The sequence below is a fragment of the Carassius carassius genome, chromosome 1 (assembly GCF_963082965.1).
Source record: "Carassius carassius chromosome 1, fCarCar2.1, whole genome shotgun sequence".
NCBI classification, from domain to species: domain Eukaryota; kingdom Metazoa; phylum Chordata; class Actinopteri; order Cypriniformes; family Cyprinidae; genus Carassius; species Carassius carassius.
The window spans coordinates 29,775,544-29,801,064 of NC_081755.1; the positions used below are offsets into that span (position 1 = coordinate 29,775,544).

Sequence of the window (25,521 nt, forward strand, 5' to 3'; positions counted from 1 at the left end):
CTCAGCAAGGCAGGTTCATATGGAATAAACACAGCTCCTCGGGCTGAGCGCGGATTGGGATGTGATTCACTCCTTAACTATCTTTTCAGCAGCCCCGCTTCTTTCCTACTTCCTCCATTTTGTCAATTTCTAAGGGGTCTCATTATGGGTGAAATAGACTCCATCACCGTAGAGACATGATACAGAGGAGAATTAAAGGACTATTTTCTCAAAACAGATTCACAACAGGATGTCATTTGTGCCCATCTCAGAAGTGTGCTTTAGTATGTGGCTGCATTGCAAAACCAACATCACACACACACACACACACACACACACACACACACAGACACACACACACACACACACACACACACACACACACACACACACACACACACACACACACACACACACACACACACACAGATATATATATATGGTTAGTTCTTGATTCTGATTGGTCAACAGCAGCGCTTTATTCACAATCAAGCACAGCTACATCAGCTTTGACAAACATTTATGTGTATCACAGCACAACACCCTTAGTGACCATCCTTGGCAACATAAAAAAATGAATAGAGTGTCAAAACTATTCCATGGATTATGTATTTAAACAGAATTAATGTTTTTTTTATTTAGTTTTATTTAATAAAGCATGAGTGTCCCCTGCTGGTGCTATTTGCATCTTTCCCCCCTCAAAGAAACTTTTCTAATACTGGAGATCTGTTAATGTGCATGTCTGTGTTGAAGCCCAGTTTCCGAAGTATGGAGGCAATATTACTGTATTCATTAGTTTTCTGTATCAGGTATGGTACTGTCTGTCCATCAGTCTACTCAGCTTCATGTCGTGACTTATTATCAATGCAGCACGGACTCTCGTACATTATTGCCTACATATACAAAAGACTATAGAATACCCAAGATGTGTTACACGTATAGTTTTAAAAGGGGAAAAATTATATTGTAACTGGTAAAGTAATTGAGTTTTAACAGACCCTAAACCATGTGGTGGGGGGTTATTGAGAATATATCGAAGAAAGTCAAGAGAGGGAGCAATGCCTCCATCAGGATATGACTGGATATGACTGGTTATGATAGGCTAGGATTGGTTCAAGCAATAAACCCCGCCTCTTGTGTTTGTGTGCGATCCACATTCACGAATCAGTCTGAATAAAGATTATAATAGTGTTAATGGGAGAACTATTTTAAAAAGCTCAGTAAACAACTCATATACTTAGATATAACCACTCTGTGTCAAAATAAGACTTAAAAAGGCATGAAAACATGACTTCGGTGAGTAATCAATTTGGTGAAATTTAAAGTAAATCTCAGTGCAGGACCGATAGATCAATACTGCAAAATCCGCTAAATCAGTGTATAGAATCTGTGCTAAATATACTTAGCACAAACTTTAAAGTTTAACAGTCAATTCTAAATGAGCTAAAAGTAATATTCAACAAAGAGAATGCCACAGCAGTAGGCCGACTCTAGGGTTATCTAAGCAAGCCGTATACATCTTAATTACAAGTTAGCATCATCGCTATGCTTTAGTTGCGTGTGGGTAATTCTATTAGGGGATCATGCATAGACAGATCATGTCGCCTTTGAAAACATTGCATACTTGGCTTTTTAATTTCTTCATTATGTTTCATCAATTGCAGATCAGCCCTGCATCAATGTTTGTGTTGTGGCGTGACATTTTGTTGAGGGAAACTGTTTCTGTGGGTGTTGAAGGTGAAGTAGCTCCAGGCTAACGCACGCTAGCTTTAGTCTAGGATGGGGTCTGAGTCATCGTCCTGGGATCACAATGAGACATAAATTGGAGGGAAACAGTAGCAAAACACTGTAAATGGCTAATAATGCTATTAGGAGGAGTGTAGCTTATCGTTTCCTGCTTAAAATACACAAATCTTTCTGAGGGAGGCTGAATGTTTTGTTCACAGCATTAGCAGTACATACAAATATACAGGTGCATCCATAAAGTCGACCCTTACAAAAATTAGACATGGTTTTATTGTAGTAAAAGTGTAACCATGGTTACCATGACCTATTGATTTCCATTTCTGTAACACCAGTTTTACTACAAATACCATGGTATTTGGTAAACTATGGTTGGTGTATGAAAACCATGGTTAATTTGCAGTTACCATGATTTAACTGTAGTAACCCCTTTTTTGTAGTAAAACCATGGCTAATTTTCATAAGGCTAAATATCTGAAATGAAAATAATATATCATTGAGATTTCCAAACGTTTTGGGGACAATTTGGTGTATTTTGACCATGGTATTTATTATACTGTGATGAATCGTTTAAATAATGATTACATAGACCTAATGGTAAACAAAAGAGAAATCGAAACTGGTAGGCTATAACTAGAGGTTTTTCTAAATAAATAACTACTTATATAGTGTGTTGTTAAATAAGTTCTTCTGATTATGAGAACATTTAATGCATATTCACTTCACAAGTTGTTTTGAACAACAACCAGATCAGCCTGTATGCCCTTTGTATGCATGTGACGATCAGCAAGTGGCCACTTGTATGTGTGTGCAAACCCAGTTTGTCCCTAATCTCCCGTGCAGTACAGGAAGTAGAGATTTGCAGTCGAACATGCACTTCATGTGTCAGTTGTCACATCTGTGAATGCGACAGCAGCATGAACGCAAAATGCTCATCAGGCCAGCGCATCTCCTGCAGACACTCTGATGCTTGTCAGGTACAGGTGATTTTAATTACAGCCATTATTTACACAGCTGTAACAAAGTGGCGAGGTGGCACTGAACCAGGCTGTCAGGCAGCCACACACTCACACTGGCTGGAGAAAGCTCATTTCCCTGCCTTTCTCTCCTCCATCCATCCCACCCCCGATCATGGGGGTTTCTCTGTTTCTCTCTCTCCATTCTGGGTGAAAGGAACATGCAGTAAGAACATTGATCACGCATCATGTTTAACCTTGGAATCATGTTATTTACTTTTAGCACAGCTGTCTACACTGTATCATATGAAGTTAGCCTAATATATATTATGACTATATTTATTTATTACCTGGCTCACTGGAATACTTCATTCTGATTGGTCCATTGCAAAATTCTGCTGTTACATAATTTATGAAAGGACAGTTAAACTGTATAATTGACCGCTTTTGTCCCAGCCACCTGATTTCCTATATGACTGTGCTAGTTTTATGAGAGCACTCTGCTGTCTATTTCTCCTTACATAATAACATAATTTCAGCTCAAATCAACATTCCATATCCATTTATTTCCTAAGTAGCTGCATAATAAGAAAGGTAATGTACAGTGATCTGGTTGATATTGCAAAATAAAGCACTTCATGACGATACAATCACACAGTTTATTTCGTGATAAAGACAAGGTGAATGCATATCTATATCTATAACTATATCTATATAATTTTATATTCCCAATTCAACTTGACAGTATAGTATATTATAGAATATATTATAGAAAAATTAGATTTAAAAAAAAAAATAATAATAATGCTTTATGCTTATTATTAATTCATTTTTGAGAAAAAAAAGTTAGTTTTTTGTTACATGTGTACTTGCCAAACACTAATCCTAACCCTAACCATATATTAAGTATGATACATGCAATTAATTGATATTACTCAGTACTTAAATGTATAATTACACTGTAACAAATTCCGTAGTAACCAAAATAAATCCCAGATTTTTTTATTTTGTACCACAATTTCTATTTTAAAGCCTCCATCTTTTCCCCTCTCATTTAAGACCCCTGGATTTAAATCATCCTCAGCTTTCAGGCCAGCTGCAAATTTCTTCCTGAGATAGCAGGAGCCGTATATCATCTGTGGATCAATGGCGAGTAAGGGGGTAGGACATCAATACTGTTTGATCAAAGAGCTGTCCTATTTCTGGTTTGTGTGAAGAAAAAATGTGAGAAAAGAGGAAAAAATGACAACAACAGTGGTAACAAGGAGAACAAGAAACAGTGTTTGTGTGTGTGTGAGAGAGGAAACAAAGGCTAAGACTCTGGCAGATGTTGCAGGGTCTCTGATGACTGTGTCATGACAGATGTTGTGAAGCGTAGCTAGGAGAGGTATGACCAGGCCTAATGATTTCTGGAGCGAGTGTACAGGTACACTAAGAGCAGAACTAATCACACACAGATGGACACACAGAGAGCTGTAGGAGCAGGCCAGGACACACAGACGTCTCTGCCAGCACCGAACTCACACCCCTCTGGGAAGGCCGGCAAACGAGCTCCATCTCCCATCGCTTTCTTCAATCGTGACTATTAAAGCACATGCAGTTGGAAGCATGTCAGCAGATGACCTAAACTGGATGTGATATCATAAAATATGACTTGAACAACTCAAACAGGATCTCTGAGATACACATATATTTTATACTACACATTTTCTTAATAAACTAGCATGGCTGACATGATTTATGATTACATACATTTCTTAGGGGTAGAAAAAGTTGAGCATGGTGGAAAGATGGCCCACCTTAAACCTTTTATCCTGGGCCTCATCATTTTTAGGAGGTGATCACCTCAGACTTCTAAGTTATGGTCATTAAAAAACGTTAGACAAACCACAACAAAAGAATGCAGCAGTCTTAAGATGTGTTAGTAAAAGGCATTCTAAACGTAAAAAAAAGAAAAAAAGAAACTGAAAAAGACACTGAACAAAGGAATTATATTATTAGTAATTATAATATAATTTTATATTATTCACCTCATTTTAAATAAATAAATAAATGCTTTCCTCATTTAGAAATAAATACAAATATTAATACTGAACCAGAGCACAGAGCCTAATAAAATAACTGACAGATATTCAACAAATACAGAAGGCTAAATATTTTACAAATATATTTTACCTTTTTTTGCACGAAAACTGTCATAGTCCACACAAAAACAGTTTCACTCATTGAATGTATGTCTCTTACTTCATCTGCTTTAAAGACCAAAAATATTCAATCTAAAACAAAAATTTGAATAAGCTTTTCAACCAGTAGATAACTAGTCACCCATTCTAACTCATCTCTACATCCACATTCTGTTTCAGTAAAAATGCAAAGCCTTTAAACCAGCGCAATTTAATTACATGCCGTTTCATGCATGTGCAAGATTTATCTGTCCTTATCTGTATTATGGGAGCTGTAGATTAATTGCATTTCATTTTCCCTATATTGGCCAATTTCATGCTTTTGCACAGTTTGAAAATATTTACACTAGTTACAAACAATTAATTCAATGGCTTGTTAGGCAGCCCAGTGATTTTCTGTGCGAGCGCAGAACGGAGGGTTGGCATCACGTGCATGCGCTCACATGTGTCTTCATGAGTGAGGTTGGAAAACTGGCATCTGTCATAATTACGTTCACCGTGTTGACAAGCCTCGCCATCTAACAAGATACATCCCATTATTGCCAGATGTCTTAAAATTGCCATTATAAATGTTTACACTGTGTAGTAAACCGAGGTATTTGTTTCGACAAGTGACATAAAATACTACAAAAGCCAGCATAAAAACATTAGTGTCGGCTGCTGTAAAAGTTGTGCTATTAATTATAGCAGAATATGCAACGTCTCTGAATATGGCCCATCTGTTATGGCATAAAATGACCCAAATTACTTTACGAAAATAGTTCCCTCAAATTATTTACATCACCGTTTTCACCGTAAATGCCAGCCGCTCAAAGTCAAGAGGTCGTATTTCAGCATCATCTATGCGCCATCATGTCCGTTTGGTAGGCCTGCGTAATTTTGAGCACATATGTCAACAGTTAAACAGGCCACACATATGTTTTAGTTCTCTCCCCGGTGCGCTGCTATTGCTGTGCAACGTTAGCACAGCACTGTGGGAATATGAGGTTGAGAGGTGCGGTGAAAAGTTATCACTGTAAATTAAAGGTATGACTGGTGGAAGCCCAAGGGTTTACACCGGGTTATCGGGGCCTTCCACCCATCAGCATCTCCCATCACACATCCGACGGTTCCTGTGAAGTGTCATAAACTGCCTCACTGTGGCTCCCCCAAAGCTCCCAAGGCCGTCTGCCTTACCAGGACACAAAAGAAGCATTGTATACAAGCATTGTACATACATGTACTGTAAAAAGATACTAAATCATGTAATTTTCTAATTGTTTTCAATTGGTCTGATGTTAAGCCAGATTACAATGCTTGAACACAATGTACTTCTATCCCTCATGCCCCTGTTTTCATCATGGTCAAAAATTAGATATGGTGTTCAATGATTCATTGGGAAGATTCGAATTGAGCAATTGACTCACATGCTATATAACTATTTAAGTCATTTGAATTCATTTAGTAACCTTGCATGAGGAATAAACCCAAATTTAAGTAATTGTTCACTGATGATCTCATGAAGCCAAACTCGAGCAACCAGATGTAAGTCAGATTCTTGAATAAATCAATCAGCCCAGTTGTGTTATTACACTAATGATTCACTGGTAAGATTCAACTGAAATGAATGATTCATTCACAGATTTCTGCATCAGTACTTCCCGCATGAACGGTCACAAACACCGAAGAGATCTAAAGTGTGTTTTCCTCACAGAAAGCCATCGCGTAAATCCACAAGACCCACAATATTACCATTGACCTTTTTATGATACTTTTATTAATTTTAAAACCTTCGGATCCCATTCATTGTAAAACCAACAAGCACTACATTCTTCAAAACAGCTCCTTCTGCATTCCACAGAAGAATAAATGTCATACAGGTTTGGAGCAGGGGTGAGTTAATGATGACAGCGTTTACAGGCAGGAACGGTGCATCGTAAGAGCTCAGGTAGATCTGCGGATTTGCTCTGGGGTGGTTGAGCAGGAAAGCCGTGGCTTTAGGAGCTTTGTGTCAGCTGATCCAAGCACTGCATGGGCTCTGTAACACACACCAGGAAAAGCACAGGTCACTGGGCAAACAGGAGGGATGTGTATGCGTGAATGTGTGTTAGAGACTTGGCCCTTGGCAAGTTTTCCTGACGCAGAGTGGGGGTGACAGACAGAGCTGACAGGCCAACCTTTGCACTGCGTAATAGACAGACAGGGAAGTTGGAACCACACTCTGTCACAGGGGAATACAGACATAAACATGGCCACTCTATCACCCACACTCGCCTTCCTGACAAAACATATTAGCGGCAGAGTTCTCAGTGCACACCTCTCCGCTTAAACTCGCCGATGATCTGCATACGCATAGACACGCACACACTTAGCACATGCGCGCGTGAGTGTGCCGCCTTGGGACTGCCGAGCCTGCGCTAATTGCAGTTTTAATTGTCGTGGTGATTCTAGTGTGTCACTGATAAATCTGATGAGTCTGACGTGACTTATTGACAGATATCTAAAGCATGCGCGACGACCTGACAAAAACGCATTGATTAATTACTAGCCATCCAAGACAATTAACTGGAACGGAAGGTGAAAACAAGCGGTGAACAACTTTTGCCGCGCCGCCATCCTACCCTCGTTTAAACCCTCCGAGGATACATCAAACAATTTCTTTCCCTGCGTTTCCAAGGCAACACTAATATATTAGCTCACCAGTGTTACTGGAAAGCATTTCACTTGACAGTTTTAAAAATGATTTAAAAGCCGGCTTAGTATGTGAATCTCATCCTCACTACAGTAAATCAGTCATGGAAGGATCGGGGAGGGTCTTGCCAGAGAGGCTAGTTTGGTTGACATATCTCCATATTTTGCTGTTCTCATTCATTGTTCACACTCTAGAAAAACCATGCAGACACTAGGACCATTTGTCTTCCCAAGGCTGAGTACACACAGTGAGGTCCAAAAGTCTGAAAACACTAGCTTCTAATCATACAAATTATATAGAATGCATAACAATTTGAAGGAAAAAGCGATTTAAAAAAATAGCACACATTTCAGAATTTCTTTGTATTTATGATGTCTTTTTTTTTGCCTTAATGACACTTGAGGAACATGAACTCCACAAATTTACAACTATTTGATTTGTGGACTAGAAATAGTGCCAAATCTTTAATATTACGAAATCTTAAATATCATTATCAATTAATTATGTTAAAATAGGCATATTTCCAATGTGGCCTCTAACGTTTTTTTAGAATTAATGTTTAAAAGTTTGGGGACAGAATAATTGACTGATATAAAAAATTCAGTTTTATTCATGGTTCTAAGGGAAAAAATCAGCATATGATAATGAAGCACCAAGTGATTACTAGTATAATGGTGCTGAATATTGCAACATTGTGAAATAATATTACAATTTAGAATAAAATACATTAAAATAGAAAACAGTTATTATATATTGTAACAATATTTCACGATATTACTGTTTCCCCATAATTTGACCAAATAAATGCAGCCTTGTTGAACGTTTCAAAAACATAAAAAATTCTTACCAACCCCAAAGTTTTGAACGGACATGCATGTAACTTAATCATGCTACCTAATAAGATACTTAATTTTAGATTGATTCTAAGACAGCATTGCATCCCTTGCAGAGAAGAATGCATTGTGACTAGCTCAGTATTTATGTTTAATAATACCTATATTTACAATGCCCCATATACAGCTGTGAGAAGCATATTTTATGCTTATTCGATTATCGCACATTTAGCTAAGCAACATGCTAATATCAAATGAATTATGAGTAGTCTCTCAAGTGCATTGTATATGAGTCAGCTATAAAGTTCCCAGCTACAATCTCCCAAAAACGTGGAGGCGAACGCTACTGGAGAGGAGCCCTGCTTCCTGTTCCTATAACAGTATGTGTGTAGCTGCTAATACTCATCTATTCTACAGCGCTCTTCCTCTCCGCCCGCCGATGCATGACACCCTCTCACAGAGAAGCGCTCGCTGTTCTCTCTTTGTCTTTTTTCCCCCACCAACTCGTTTTATCTCCCTGAGTCTTTCTCGCTCTCCACCTCCGTCTCCCACTCCATGCTTCTCGTGTGTTTCCCTGCCCCTCTCTGATTGAGCTCACTCTCCCCCAGAAGGCGCAGGTTGGTGCTGGCGCACATAACAATTGCAGAGGAGCTTCTAGCACTTACAGTAAATGAAGCTCGGGCAGGGCAGCAGCCCACTGAGATGCATTAGATTAGGTAATTGAGATATGAGTGATGGCGCAGGCCGGCCCCTGCCGCAGAGGTCTTGGAAATAAGTATTTGCCGCATCCGGAGCATTACAGCCTCAGATTATGGAGGGCCCCGATAGAATAATGTCAGCCGAACACGGGGCTAAAATTGAACTGTCAAGAACTATAAAAATACACAATAATGTGCTCGGCAAACCCAAGTCACTTCGCCACTCTGAAGTGGCTGACGAACTACCACCGGACCCTGTCCATTTCAGAGTGCACTTTGAGAAAACGTGCATCCGATGTGCATTCAATTTGAGAAGCTTGAGATGCTAATGATTTTAAGCAGAACAGCTTCCGTTGCATCTCCTAACAGGATTTGCGAGGGGAAAACTTGTTTGTTTCAACGCTGTTGGTCTTCTTTAAGCGAACACCTTGTTCCCTGCTGAATCTGCTGTGCTAGCGTGCTAAAACAGTCACCTGTGTATAGATTAATGGTTTTAATTCTGAGGACTGGCAGGGCGTAGCCGCATGAATGTCCATATTTCTATCCGTGCCCTGCTAGCTGTGAAGTTAAATTGATTTAGGCCTTGGCATCTCCCAAATGCGATGCCATAAATGATTTGGCTTCAGTTCAGCACGTTTGTCTATCACAGAATAAGACCTATATATATATATATATATATATATATATATATATATATATATATATGTAAGTAAAAGCCTTGCAGCTATTATATAATACAGTATATTCCAAATCTTGGCTGTGTGGGTGTGTACATGTGTGGGTGTGTACAAACGTAAATAATATTACTGCACAGCTGCATTACTGCACACATAATAATAATATTATTGTATAAACAACGATTTGTATTGTAAACAAACCCTATACAAATAAATAAAAATTGAATTGAATAATAAAAAACAACTCTCCTGAGATATTTGTCTCCTTTCTGGATTGAAGACAGAGATATCATCACTTGAAATAACCCACAAATCAATACTTCACCGTTTGCATGTGCTCACCAACTTCCAGTGGCAGCACTTCATTTAGGTAATGGCCTAAAGAGCCAGTAGGAAAAGAGCGGACAGACATGTCAGCACACACAGCAGAGTGCACTTAAAGCAGACTAAATCAGGGCCAATTAGTGTGTCTGTGGTCCACAGCAGCTGGGCTAAGTCTGGGGGCAGAGGTGCTTAGGGCTGGAGCTGAAAAATTGTGGAAGTCCTGAAGCAGGCCTCTCTTGAAAGAAATAGAGGAGGGGGATGCAGGGAGAGATAGAAAGAGGACAGCGGCCCACTGTCGGTCAAAGAACACTGTGCACTCTTTTTCCCCTAACCTTGCCCAACATTAATCACGCAAGCGCAGGGGCTTGTATGTCAACCTCGATGCTTTTATGGAGACCAGCTGAAGTAAAACACATTCATTATGGACTTGTTTACTATTATGCGATTTGTACTGGAGTATAGTCCTTTTCTTCCAAGAAAACAGACCAAATAAATATTGGCTACTCATCCTGCACTTCATAAATTAATAAATCTCCTTATTGCTGATGCAGCCAACTAGCAAGTACAGTATAAAGTCATGGTTCATCACTTCGACCTACTGTATGTAAAGACTATAGCCCCTTGAAAAAAGATTGCAGGAATATTTAATATGTTACAGCCATAGATATTTTAGTATTACCTATATACTATAATATTTTTCATTAATAATTTGAATTAGCATTTTATTTTTTATATTTACAGTCATATCAATTTTAGTTTATGTTTTAGTAATTTTATATGCTTTTAAAATTGCTATTAATTTTGTGAATAATTATTTATAGCTTCAAATTCCTTTTTCTTTCAGCTTTAGTTTTGTACTTTAGCAATTTTTAACATTTTAATGATTTGTAGTTTCAGTTTATTATTGTAATTATTTAACAGTAATATGGCCAATACACAAAAAATGGCCAATATTACAATTACATATTATATATATATACTACATTTCACAGTGTTAAGAATTTGTTAGTGTTTTTAAAGATGAATCTAAAGTGACCATAAGATGATGGGAAAATATAATTACTAAAAAAATGGGCATGCACAACTGAATATCTAATATTGACTTATACTGACAAACTAAAAACCCAATTTAGTATGAATATATCATTGGTGCATCACTTAGAAACATGTTGATATCTATTAGCAATTGTCAACAAATGTCCGGAGACAAAAAACTGCCGTTTACACAACAGAATGAGTTAGATTCAATGTGACGTGTGCGTCCCCATCTCAAAAGTGGTTGTCTTTGGAGGCATCTTGGCAGGAGCCAATAGATTCTCTGGCATCTTAAGCATCCTGGAAGGACAGAGCTGTTGCGACGGGGAGGTAAGAACATGATGTGGAGAGCTAAGCGAAGGTATCTTCAGGACAAAGAGCAACCGCAGCGGGACAATGGCTTTGAACTCTCGGAGCGTTTTATTCATCCTGCTGTTGTCCTGAGCTGGGGCTATCATGCATAAGCATGCCACCACAAACAAACTGCAGCCTGGACGCCTCCACTGTTTCAACCTGCAAATTCCTTTGGCTTATTTTAAAGGGAGAAGAGTCCAATTCTGTCAATGTCACCGCGGATATCCTTATATACAATGCAATTGAAGATAAGCCTAATCTTGCACACCCACACGGCATCTTCATTTTTTCCCCTATCAAAGCCGACAGTATGTACAAACCACAGGATTAGCCACAGACTTCTATTCTTTGGAATAAACTCAAGCACAGTACGTGCAAAGTGAACCTACTGAGGACAAAACACAAACATTGTTCAATGTATATTTAACATAAAAATAATAATCCAATATTCTGTGTGCAAAATCTGACAAGGTACATTTGATATTATAAATCTACTTAATAATAACCAATTTAAACGCAAAAAAGCAATTTGTGTACTACTTATGCAAAAATAACGCATTTGTATGCTTCCTTCCGTTTCATGCTTTTTCACTACAAAACCAAGGCGCAGACATGCTTTCTAATTTGAATAAGATTAGATATACAAGGTATTAGAAGATTTCTGTTGGGTTCATAACATCTGCGCTGGTGCACGGTGTCATTTGTGTGTTTACAAATTGAAGTAAATGGATTATGGAGGCCTTCTTTACAACACATCTACAAACAGCACGCAATTCCATGTAGGAGAAATTTCATGACTCTTTATGAGCTAATTTTCTCCATGTCATATATTACAAAAGCTGCCTGGGTAGATAAAAAAACAAAACAAAAAAAACAATATTAAAAGCAGGCGTGAAGTTATGTGCTTTAAGGATGCAGATTAAAAACACAGATACCCATTAAAAAAGCTCAAAATAAAAAATGGCATTCTTTTTATAGAATAGTCTTCCAGGTCTTGACTATTTTTTGCCAAAATGCAAATGCTAGATTTAAAATCATTTATTTTCATCGCATCAGCTGAAGGCCTTAATTCTGCTCTCTTATTTTAATACTTGGCTTTACAGCTTGTAATTGTATGATTTGCATTTTTTTTTCTCCCATTATAAATAATCCATGCAACACACGGCCTGGCTGCCAAGCTGGCATCACTTTCTATTTAATCTTGTGAAACAGTTGCTTTATCTCCTTGTTCAACCTGGGGTTTATCTTTTGTTGTGGCATGGTACTATTGATGTGGAAATGTTTACAAAGCAATATACACTTGCCCCATTTAGCCAAAGCGAGAGTTCAAGGTATTAATATGATCGTTTTATCACCCCCAGTGTGCTTCACTCAGTCATTGACTTAATAACAGCCACTGTTTTCTTTAATGGCTCCTTTGCCTAGGACTTGGTGTCTTGTTAACAATAAGGAGGCAGCATTTATATGTATCGCCAGGAGAGCAGTTTTTGTTTTGTTTTGTTGTGCAGAACTATCGACCGTGGTATTCTCCTTCAACTCCCTGTGGGGTTGAGAGCGGAGCCTGCGTTACATCGGCATGTGCTCCATTATCATTTCAATACGAGTATGACACACTGGCGTGCAGCGGAATGCTACGTTTCTATTTCCACTCCACAAACGAAAGCAAACGGCGTATGCCCGGTGTGAGGTTTCCCCGACACCCTCCTCCTCCTCCCCCCTCCCTTTGCCCTGCCGCAAGCGAAACAGCAACACTAGCATCTAGCGTAATGCGCGCCGCAAGGCCTCTGCTGCACAGGACAGGCTAAGACTATAACCAGTTACATAATCGCTGCAATAAACACGTTCTGATTGTGCTCAACACACAGCACTTAACTTGTACTGACGATAACAGAGTACACAGCAACCCTTCGCCAGCTTCCAAGGGAAATAAAAGAGGGAGCGATCTAACTCTATACTTCATTCTCACACTTAAAGACCATGCATTTTCTAAATGATGAAACATATAATCATTGCTACCCAGGGATATTTTACAACCAATGCACATGGTGTTTGAAGAGTCTGGATCTTTGTTAAGTCATGGGGAATAATTCGTTTTAAGATACGGGCACTTGGTTTTTTTTTTTTGAAAGCATTGTTTTGGCTAAGAATTCATGAATTAGTGCTGAATTACATTAAAAATACTTATTTGAGAATAATACTGTGATTACACGCTTCATACTGAACAATGAAATGTATAATCATTGCGTTTGGGGATATCTTATAGTTGTACATGGTGCTTGAACATTCTGGATCTTTGTTAAGTCAAGGAGAATAATCAGTTTTATGTTTTATTTTCAGCATAAAATAAAATCATCAAAAAATCATCTTTTTTATTTGTTGACATATTAAATATATTTAATTAATTTATATTGAGATTTACTTTTAATGTGAATCAATTTAACAATAAATAAAAAAAACATGAAAAAATGGCACACGCGCATGCACAACAGCATCACTTTGATTATATATTCTCTTTTCTAATTTCTGTCAAGAGGAGCTGCATTTGAAATGAGAGGACTGGCAGAAATCTGCATGATGTATTCAGCAGCTAATGAGCGGCAGGGTGAATTGTAGGCACAGGGCATATGCAGTGCCCTACGAAATCCCCTCTCCTGCACACTATGATTATTCACCCTCGTGTAGCTCTGCGCTTCCTCTATTCGGTCAAGCCCACAGGATTTACCAATCCAAAGCTCTGACGGTTTGAGAAAAAGAGGCCTGTCCTCCTCCAGAAGGGCTCCCTGCACTGCCAGGGCTCAGGCCAACCACAATTGAGGCGCATCCATCTGTGTGCCTCGTAGGTGCTGTGGAGATAACCAATTTTTCAAAGCACAACCAGAACTTGCATAATGCCTCATGCACCCACGTTATGACTCACTAAATTACATAAACAGAATGTGGGGTATTCTCTCTCTCTCTCTCCTTCTTCCTCGCTCACTCGCTCTTTTTGCTTTTTTCTTGCCATTGTTATTTCTTCCAAAATCATTTTCGACTGAACAAAGCTACTGAAAACAATGTAATGAGGGTATAAAAAAGACATGTCAGCTTATGGAGAGGATCATGTTTTCTCTAGGACGATGGGGGGGAGACGATGTGCACTACAGTGTGGGAGATTGAACCACACACAAAAAGTCAGGGGAAATTGTTCATTTTAATCTGAAAATTAGATTTAGTAAAAAAAAAGAAAAAAAAAAGAAGATAAATATAGTCCAATTGTCCAATCAAAACACAGCTCTTAAAACAGAATAATGTTACTTTTAATCAAATACAACAACAACAAAAAACTTTGCCAAAATATAAAACTAATATAAAACAACTGTAAACGTTTAACAAGTGACATGTCAGTAAATGCCTCATACAAATAACGTTTCATGTTAACAGCAAATTAAAACCGTTATTTAATGATATATTGGAAGCAATATTTTTTAACTGTACTGAACAAATATGTGATTCCTCGCACTAAATAAATATGAATTTCGACAAATATGTGAAAAGTATTTGTACAGGATAAGTTTGCACAGGTTAGTGTACAATTTTTATTTTTTATTTTTGGGATGTGTGTTTGCTCATTACAATGCATATATTTACAATCATTTTTTATTTCATTAAAAACAAGCAAATTCACTCCAGACCTCTTGCACAACTGATATTACACACAAACAGCCAATGAAATACACCATATATCAATATATTTCAATTTACATGTAAAAAAAACGATATAATAATATAAAAACAACAATACAACTAGCAAATACTCTCCAAGCCCCTCCAAATAGCCAATCTAAAAACAGCCATGTTGTCATTGCTGAATATTTTTGAATAATTTTAACTGTTAATACTTCTATGCGATTTCACCCATTTAATCAAATTCAGTTAAAAGGTCTTTGTAAAAGGTAATAAGAACAATTACAGTCCAAAAATGTAAATAAAAAAACTCCTCCCTCAAATTATGTCCCGGACTAACAACCAATCAAAACACAGCCACGTGGTAGACATCGAATGCTGCGTCAAAAGTTACATTTTTACCTTCTTCTGCAGTAAATCTACACACTTGATCAAACACATCCATACCAAACATCAATTCACAAGCGACTCTTCATGTGCGAGTCAAGTAATGACCCGAGTGTGTCACATAAAGCGCGTTAAGTTCAATTGTTAGTTGCTATTGCTTTTGTAAGTACTTTCCGATGCAGATGCCATTATAATCATTATCATTTTTGCAGCCCGAGAGAGTCATCAATATTTCAGCAAAGGTTCCGAGAGGGAGAGCGAAAGCTTGCGAGGGAGAGAATATCAACAAAACAAACTATAATTCCCCCCTATTTCAATTACCCATCATTAGCCTTGCATTTCCATCCCACTGCCATTCCCCCAGCAAAATCAAGGTCTCTCACACACATCCCCATTAGCTCTGATAAAAGCATGCCTGGTGTTTAGCAACGAAAGCAACTCGATGCTCTGTTAGCTGACTGATCACACTATGAGACCCAGGCGTCCTCTGACATTAACACACACACACTCACACACACAAATACGAGCATCCGATCGCGCACCGGCACTCATCTGGAGTCCTCAGCTAGAAATTCCCTTTCCTTTGTAGGTCAGGCTTAGATGCAGGCATACTCAGATTGAAAATTTCATTAGAAAACCTACACCCCCCCCCCCACCTCCACCGACTGCCTTAGCCCCGGGTCTCACGACACTTGATTTTTTGATTTTAATAGATACCAACTCACCCCCTCGTGACGCGAGAGATCTTGTGTGGAAGAATAGCTACCAGGCAGTGTTAACAGTGGCCGCACAGCTCCATGAAGCAACACTCATGCACTCTCACACTGAATGGAAAAGGATCATTTCAAACAGCAAGGCAAGAAACAACAAAAAAAAAGCCACATGCAAGGGGTAAGCACACAGAGAAAGAACGAGGGAAGGGAGAGGAGAGAGAGACAGGGAGGGGAGACAGAGAGAGAGAGAGAGAGAGAGAGAGAGAGAGAGAGAGAGAGAGAGAGAGAGAGAGATGGGAAATTAATAATCTCAGAGACAAGTCCCCTCTGTGTTATTCATCAGTCTGCTTTCTCGCAAGCTGCAGAGGAGCGGAGATATGCAGATGGGAGGGGCCAACGACACACTCCATTGGTTCGCTTGCCTCATTCCTATGCATTGCAGCCAATCCACTTTTTTTTTACCGTGCCGCCTTGGAGGTACAAATATACAGTAGCTGCCTTGCGGTTTCACAAAGGGAAAAGAGGAGAGGATAAAAGACAAATGAGGAGCTAAAAAGTGGGGGCAGAAGGAAGAGGAGGAGGAAGGAGAGGGGCAGGCGCTGGATGAGGAACACTGCTTAGGGGCTCAGCAATGCTGCCTTTAGTTAATGCACTATTAACTTTATTTGAGCTGTCTTCCCATTTGATCCTCTGCGGTGGGGTCACTCAATGGTGGGCAATTTCTTCCCAAATCGCATTGTAATGAAATTGCTGCCTATTTCCCAAACCTATAATAATATATAAAAAAGAGAGAGTAAAAACACGCAATCACACACACACAAAAACACACACAAGTGAAATAATGCAGGTGATGTTGGCTGGCTGCCCTCGCTGTCAGACATTACAGGCAATTCCTTGCATCCATTTTCCATGTTACAATGAATACATTTCACAGCTCACTTGTTCTAAAGTGTGGGTGGTACAGCATAACAACCTACATCATGTGAGAGAATATCTAACACTTTCACCTCTCTCTTTTTCTCTGGTGCTGCAGTAAAGCGAAGCGAGTCTCCAAACCTCCACACTCAGCCAAGCTCATCAATTATTGAGGCTGCACATCGGCCCCACAAAATCTGATGCTCTAAATGTAGTTTTGTGTTACAGTCTGCGAAAGCGAAAAAGCTGATGCAGAGGAAAGGCTTATTGCGCTCCCGCACGCAACCACATTGTAACTCAGTTACAAATTTAGAATAAAGAGAACAGCAAGAGATTAAAATAACAGCAGTTTTGTCTAATTTTAAATGAATAATAAAAACTGAGATAAAACATTTCTTAAGCCAGAATTTACATTTTACTATGGTAAAGTAAATGTGTGTTACAACTAAGCCCGCATTATTTTGTGCCCTGCGCTCCCCTATATTATGTCACACTTCACACTTCTCTAGTAAGTTTCGTCTGTGTGTGAAGACAGTAGTGCAAATCCGTGAATGAATGTTCTGAAGTAAAATACATTTCAACGGAATAAAGATGAATGGAACTGAATTGAATTAAAGTTGAATAACATTACATATCTCTGTCACATCATTATAAGTGTTTGATCACCACATTTGAGTGATTATTGCAAAAGAATGTGTTTATGTATATATATTCGGTTAATGTATATACTGTAATCTATATATAGCACCAGTCAAAAGTTTGGACACTTTCCCATTCGTCTGTCCAAACATTTGACTGGTGCTATATATAGATTACAGTCTATACATAAACCGAATATATATACATAAACACATTTTTTTTGCAATAATCACTAGTAATAATAATAATAATGTTGCCTTTATTTTAAGGTCCATTTCTAAAATATTAATGAACTATTATTAACTTCTAATTACTGCTTAGTAAGGTAGCTGTTAAATTCAGGTATTGGGTAGGATTAGGGATTAAGAATACGATCATGCAGAATATGTGCCTTATAAGTACTAATAAATAGCCAATATGCTAGTAATAATCATCCTAATAAGCAACTAGTTAATAATGAGAATTGGTCCCTATAATAAACAACAACAACAACAAAAACAATAGTAATAATACATTTATTATTATTATTACGATGATGATGATGTTCAATCAAAATCCACTGTTTAATGCTCAAGATGTGATCTTTAACATCAGTTCATGGCTTAAAAGCTAGTCAACTAGCTGTCCAATTGGACCTATCCTTAGCGTATTCAAAGAGTCATTTCAAAGTGCACTAAGAGCAATCCCACCACACTCATAGAAGTGAAGGGTTTATTATCTTGTGTGCAGATTGGTTTAATCCAGGTTGGGGCTGCTCATTTCAATGGCTGAATGTGCCACAGTAATTTCACATTTTGGCTCAGAAAGTGGCCACTGCAGGGGGGCTATGAACAGTCAGTTGGATGTGGCAAGGGGACCGTCATGTGAAATCGCAGACCGAATGTGAGCGGTGAGAGGCCAATCCTGGCTCGTTGTAATCAGCTAATTAAGCACTTCAGTCAGGGCGGCGAAAGGCTGCCACATTTCCCTTTGTTATGATATTCATTATTCGACATTTCTGAAAAATAAGGAAGGCACCATGAACAAGATGGACTAGAAGCTCATGCAAAGTATGAAAGGGAGGATGAGATGTGACATCTCTGTCTCTCGCTCTCTGCAACGTCTTGGGCCAGATCTGGAATCTGATACTCTCCGAACGCAAACACAAACTGCTTGGCTGATCTGCGGGATAATGGGAGTGTGGATGTGTATCAGTGGCATAACTGCGCCAGAGAAACAGACGGTAATTACCATTGCCCTCTTTCTCACACCTCCAGCGCGTACATACAGGAAACGGGAAATGGGCTCTGGCGAAAGCGAGCCACCTAGCCTTCTCACCTCATTCCCCACCAATTCAAACTAATCTACTTCTAGATTTCAGAGGGAAATCAACAAACATTCATTCCATTGAATCCTCGCCGCTCATTGTGGGGAAGGAGGGGGCTTGGAGAGCAAAAGCCAGCAATGGGAGCCCATTGAAAAAGATTGTCTCATTCAGCCGCGGCGCATGCGAGGCCTTTATCCAAACCTGGCTTGAAGCTCATCCAGAACTTTCTATCACATTATAAATGCTCAGCACTGGAGTGCCTGAGATTAATCGCAGGTTAAATGCGCCTTTATGTACACTGCATAGCCTGATAACAAACAAAGCCAGACGGGGGCTTGGGAATTAGCTAGTAAAAAAAAAAAAGTCCAGTTCCCATCAATATTCATGAAATATTTGTAGATTAAGCAGAGGGAAAAGACCATCTATAAGTGTTGTTTCACAAGGACAGCTCTGGGCGATGGCTGATGGTTCTCTCATCCTCCCGTCTGCTCTTTCTCACTGGGCTTACAGAGATCCCCTCGCTTTTATTTTCTGTCATTAAATTCCGTGATAGAATTAAGGATAAGAGCAGCTGGGTACTACATCAATAGAAAATCAATTATACTGTCAAAACTTAGATGTAAGACCAACAATTTTTTATCTGCGGTGAAAAATATCTGAAAATAAATAAAACAAAAAATAGCTTATTTTTTTAAGTTTAATCACAATTTTCGATCTGATCCTGAAAAGCTGTTTATCCGCTTCCGTGACATTCATATTTGTGACAACCATATCAAGTAATTCAGTGACAAACAAAATAAACAATGGCCTGAGCTCGGCTCATACATTTTAAGCACTTTCCCAGAGGAAATCGACATCTAACATCCTTCTCGCTGAGGCAATATTCAACAGACCACTGGTCTGAACAGACTGTACCGACAAAATGGCAGACGCACACAAAGAGGATTTCCTCAGCATTATCTCATGCCAAAGTGTAGCCGTTTTAATTGCGCTGATTATACGAGCATATTGAGAATTCCCCGCTGCTTTGTTGAGTTCAGATTCAAGAGGGTCTCGGGAGCAGCGGCCACGGTGCTGAAGGGCTCCACAAGTCCTCGTTGGAATAATTTGAGGGTGAAGTTGTGACCTTGAGCACCTGAAGTATCTATCAATCTATTGCGGTGAGCACTACGCAAACAATACCAGGACTAATCTCAGCTCCCAATCACAAGGCTTCCCTGCACGGCTCTTTTCGACAGCCTTAGGTCACCATCAACCTGACGACATCCACGTCCACCTGCGTTGCTCCCAAAACCCCCTTCAATGTAGTTTATCATAAACGTGTCTGAAAACGCTCTCAAATGACAGCATTTGGGAGTGTTTTTCTTCTCTTCTATCTGTTCACTGTTGGAGGTGTAATTGACTTTATGCAACGTTCCCGATATCTTTGACACAGCTGATGTGAGCTCTCAGTGGTGACTAGAGATATGTCATACAATCCAATCTCCTGCTCCACTCAGATCACATTCACCATTTAATTAAAGCCAGCAATGAACACTTTATTTAATGGCCTGGCCCCTCTCCCTCTTATTACGCCCACCCTGGCTCCTCACACCTCACAGAGCATCACACAAGCTCCTTAGCCTAGTCCTACCTCAGTATAACCCTCTAAAAACCACCTTTTTCTTATCTCCTTCACAATCATTACGCTAAATACATCCTTGTATGTACACACAAATTTTTTAAATATATAAATAATTAATTAAAAAAGGATGCACTAAATGTATCAAAAGAGATTTTTAATAAATGCTTTTGAACCCTCTATCCATGCAAGAATCCAAAATAAATAAATAAATGCATTATGGTTTCCACAAAAATATTTATGAGCACATCTATTCAAATCAGCATATTAGAATGATTTCTGAAGGATCATACAACATTGAAAACTTGAGTAACGGGTGTTTAAAATGAAGCTTTCAGAACAAATGACTGCATACAAAATTACAGAATAATTGTAAAATATATTTAAAGAGAAAAAAGTTATGTTAAATTGTGATAACATTTCACAATATTTTTTTTTTGCTGAATTTTTATATGTAACCCTGGACCCAAAACTAATCATTTTCCATTGATGTATGGTTTGTTAAGACAGGACAATATTTGGTCGAGATACCATTATTTGAAAATCTGGAATCTGAGACACAATTATTTACACAATTTATTTTTGGCTATTGGTACAAATTTACCCGTGCTCATTAAGACTGGTTTTGTGCTCCAGGGTCACATATAATAAATGTTGCATTTTGCATAATTTCAATTAAATGTAGCCTTGAGGAGCTTATGTACAGTGTATATTTATCTTTTGCGAGTTTGCGAGGTAAATCCTACAACATAACACTAGACAAAATGTGCAAATACTAAACTGACCTACACTATTTAATAACATCGAAGCACATTTCGGTCAAATTATTTTGACAAAAATCAATAAAAACCGGTTCTCGCGGTTCTACCTGCTGGGCCATACTGTAATGTGCAAGCAGGGAGTAATATCTGTGTCTTTGGCAGGAAGATTATCCCTTAGTGAATCTGTCACTTCCCATTTCAGTTAACACACCGTTGAGTAGGGTTCATCACACACTGAAAAAAATAAAAGCCCAGCTGAATACAAAGCGAAAACTACGCTCCTCCAAGCCATACACTGGCCAAAAGAGCCGAAAGGTGAGCGACCCGATTCAATGCAATAAAAGACACGGGCTGTTTCGCCTGTGGACACAATCTGAGAATGTGGGCTAATGTTTTTTTATAAACAAATGGCTTTTATATATTGGGAAGTGGACAAAAACACAATGGCATTCTAGGTCTCTTGCTTTTGTGTCAAAAAGGCGATGGGGGTTAACGGGCTTTTGAGCAATGAGAGCACTTTGGTACATGTCATTTTGAAGGGGTTGCAGTTCACTCAAAATCTATCATCTGAGGCCGTTCTTTCTGAGGATGTGGATCAGCACACAGAAGATTTGATTTGACAGGGCCAGGAGGTTGTGTCTAGAGACATTAATAAACTCGCCAAGTCCCCAAGACTCCAGATTCACTTGACCCAACTGCTCCACCACTGATCCCAACAAACCTAGCAACAAAATGAAAGTTCAACAAATATCGAGTATACAGAGTTACATTTTTTTCTGATTGTGCCCTGTCCTCGAAATCATTTTATGTTTTATCCTTGAATAATGTCAACAGAGTCTTCTTTCATCTGTTCAAACTCTTTCACACAGATTTGATCAACATTTAACAATATAAAACATGATTAACAAAATAAAATGTTAAAAAGTAGCTATATAGAGAAAGAAAGTTTTTTTGTGTGTGGGTTGTGGTTTTTGAAGGGGTTTTGTTGTTGCAGTCATCACTATAATGACTTGCACCTGTATCATCCAGTAAATTATGCAAAGAACATAAATGAAGAATAGTATGCTATAATTGTACAAAGTAATCATAATTTTTTTTTGTATATGCCGTATCTATCTATCTATCTATCTATCTATCTATCTATCTATCTATCTATCTATCTATCTATCTATCTATCTATCTATCTATCTATCTATCTATCTATCTATCTATCTATCTGTTTTGGCTTTCTTTAATTTCAAACGTGCTTAAGGTTATGACTGAAAAGTAGTTTAACCAATAGTATGCTGACATTGACCAATCGTGGCATGCGAGGAGGCGGGATCTACAGAGAACAGTCAAAGCAATACAAATAAACATGAATATTGGACTGTAGACAGCAAGTCAGTAGGAAAACAAAGCCGAAACCTGGACATTTAGGCAACTTTGAAATCCCGGCCAGAACATATCTGGGGAAAAAGAGGATGTATGGTCACCCTAAGCTTAGCAATAGTACATTACTGGGAAATGACTGACAAGATTTAAACCTTTGACTCCACAAGAGCAGTACAGTTCCTGTAGTATATTTGCTACAGCTGCAGTGCAGCTTTAACTGCAATATGTTTCAGATGTCCTATATTCCAGTAACTCTTTGAATCATATGCTCCAAAAAAAAAAAAAAAAAAAAAATCCAGAATGCTTCATATAAATAAATTGAATCTTATCAATATCACTGGAGTGATTGCTTGGCAAGTTCTGAGACTACAGCAGAATTACACACTCTGAATTCCAGTAAGACATGCCTGCTGGCCATTCACACATCTCCATAATAGGCCAGACCGTCTAACAGCCAAGATCAGTAGCACTCTTTTAAAAAGGAACCACAAAGAAACAAGATCTGTGCTGTGCAGAGGGACACTTATTACCAGCAAGTTGCTTATTCATGTATTTCTGTGATGCATTAATTAAGGAAAGGATGCAGGAGATATATGATTGAGCGGAGAGAGAGCGTGAGAGTCAGGGAAAAACAGATTATGTGAGGCACTCTGGGACTTTCTTCTTCCAAGCAACTGCAATATGACCGAAGGGATCACGTTAACCCACTTCTATCAGACGACTGTGGAGTCGGGCTTTAAATGAAAAGAGTCAAGATTTGCCGCCGTAAGATGCTTCGTATGTGCCAGGAAACATGCAAATGCTTCTGCCGAATGTAGTAGCCTAGTGCTTAGTGTTGAACAGCACAGACATGATGCCTGCAATTAAGACGCTTCATTCAGAAGAATCAGAGAGAAGGCCCTCAGGAGCGCTACATTAGGCCCGGGGCATCCAAAGTCCTTCTGTGCAGAATAATCGGGACATGTCATGGTTTGGTTTACAGTGAACACATAAACTGATTCAATTATACCTTGAATTCACCATAACTAGCATTTCTATCTTCTTTATTCATTTTTTATATTTGAAATGATTCAAAAATACATTCAAAAATGCAGTTCATAACGTACATAAAATGACCTGAATGCATCTCTTCTATGCTTAACATGTTTTTTCTTCATGAAATAAAATTAAGTAAAATATGTTGTTGGGTGGACATAAAGTAAAATTCTGTTATCAAAAAGAAGAAAACATATTTAAAGAAAGAAATTCTTAAAAAGAAAGACATACATTTGATATAATAATTTATTATTATTTCTTTAAAACAATATTGTAATAATAATAATAATAATAATATATTTTAATAATAACATTATAAACATTAGTAAAATAAGGTATATGATAAAGAAGACTCTAATTTGACAGTGCATGGTTAGAGCACAACGTAAAACATTATAAGCTCCCACAAAATGAAAGAAAACTTAAAAAATGCATGATTTTATGTAAAAATATGATATTAGTAAAAAAAAGAAAAAAAAAGAATGAAAATGAAAACTGTGCATACTTCCATGTATTCAAGGTTCAAGAAAGTTATATTATTAAATTCCATCTTTTCTTTAAGATGTATAAAAGTTTTTTTTTTTTTTTTACTGTAAAAAACAAACATGAACTTTGATTTTTCCTTTTCTTTATCATGGACACTCGTATATGTCATTGACCTACCTACACTACCATCTGATCTCAACATCTCAAATGAATAATTTCATTAGTTTGATCCTTTTAACTGCTAATCTGATCACAAGGATGAAAAACGAGTGCAGAACACTGGCATATGCTCGACTCCCTGGCTCTACAAACAATGCACTTTGGCAGCATCTGCTGGGCCCCCGAAAAAATTACACAGGTTTTGACGCATGGAACGGGACACAGACCTCCTCATGTTCCAGCAGGATGTCCATCCTTCCACATATATACACACCCAAACATGTGTATCTCATCTTCAGAGTGTGATAATTGAATAATAATCAAATTAGCATTTTCAGACAGCTCCGGCAACCGGCAAGGATTTGGACTTTACAGATAATGACAATTATCTGGATTTCCTTTAATGTTTTAATTTCGAGCAGGCACTATTATGTGGGAACAGATAGGGTGAGCAATGATTAAAATAGCAACTTGTGTTGGTTTTGAAGCTTTGAAATGACTTGTCCTATCAGAGAGAATGCACATGGGAAGCGTCCCTCTCCATTGCTTTAATTCCCTGCTGTTTAGCATATTGTATGCCCATGGCTGGTAAATTAGTCACATCTGGAATAGCCTAATTAACAGATAGGAGCTTAACCTACTTATCAGAGCAAGCCACTTGGACATTTTTTTCCCTTTTTTTGGTTAGAGGGTGGGGGCACCAGGGGGTGGGCAGGGAGGATGGCTGGAGAGAGAAAAGAAAATAACTTGCTTCCCAATTTGCTGATGATGGTCTTGTTTTTTTTGTTTTTTTAAATGAACACCACCCACCTCCCTCCGTGCTTCACACTGACTCATTTCCCGGCTAAAAGCATGCAGATGATGTCAAGGTGTCAAGAAATGTGGCTGACAGCCCAACATTACCAAACAATTGGCCGGGGTCAACGTAAAAACAATTCTGCGCTCTCAGACCCTCCATTACAGAAATGGAAAAATTCTGTCAGCCCTGGATTTAATGTTATTTGCAAAT

At 38.4% G+C, this 25,521-nt stretch overlaps 1 protein-coding gene across 7 annotated transcripts in view; it reads right to left on the reverse strand.

Moving 5' to 3' along the window:
* Window positions 1–25,521, reverse strand: part of LOC132144702 (RNA binding protein fox-1 homolog 1) — a 294,728-nt gene that overhangs the window by 60,912 nt on the left and 208,295 nt on the right. The window contains exon 1 of one of the 7 annotated variants that reach the window (XM_059555304.1): window positions 16,229–16,485. The exons of the other annotated variants lie outside the window; for them this stretch is intronic. The gene's annotated coding sequence lies outside the window, so the exon portion shown is untranslated. Of the gene's footprint in view, window positions 1–16,228; window positions 16,486–25,521 lie in introns of those variants that run through there. 7 annotated transcript variants of the gene reach the window in all.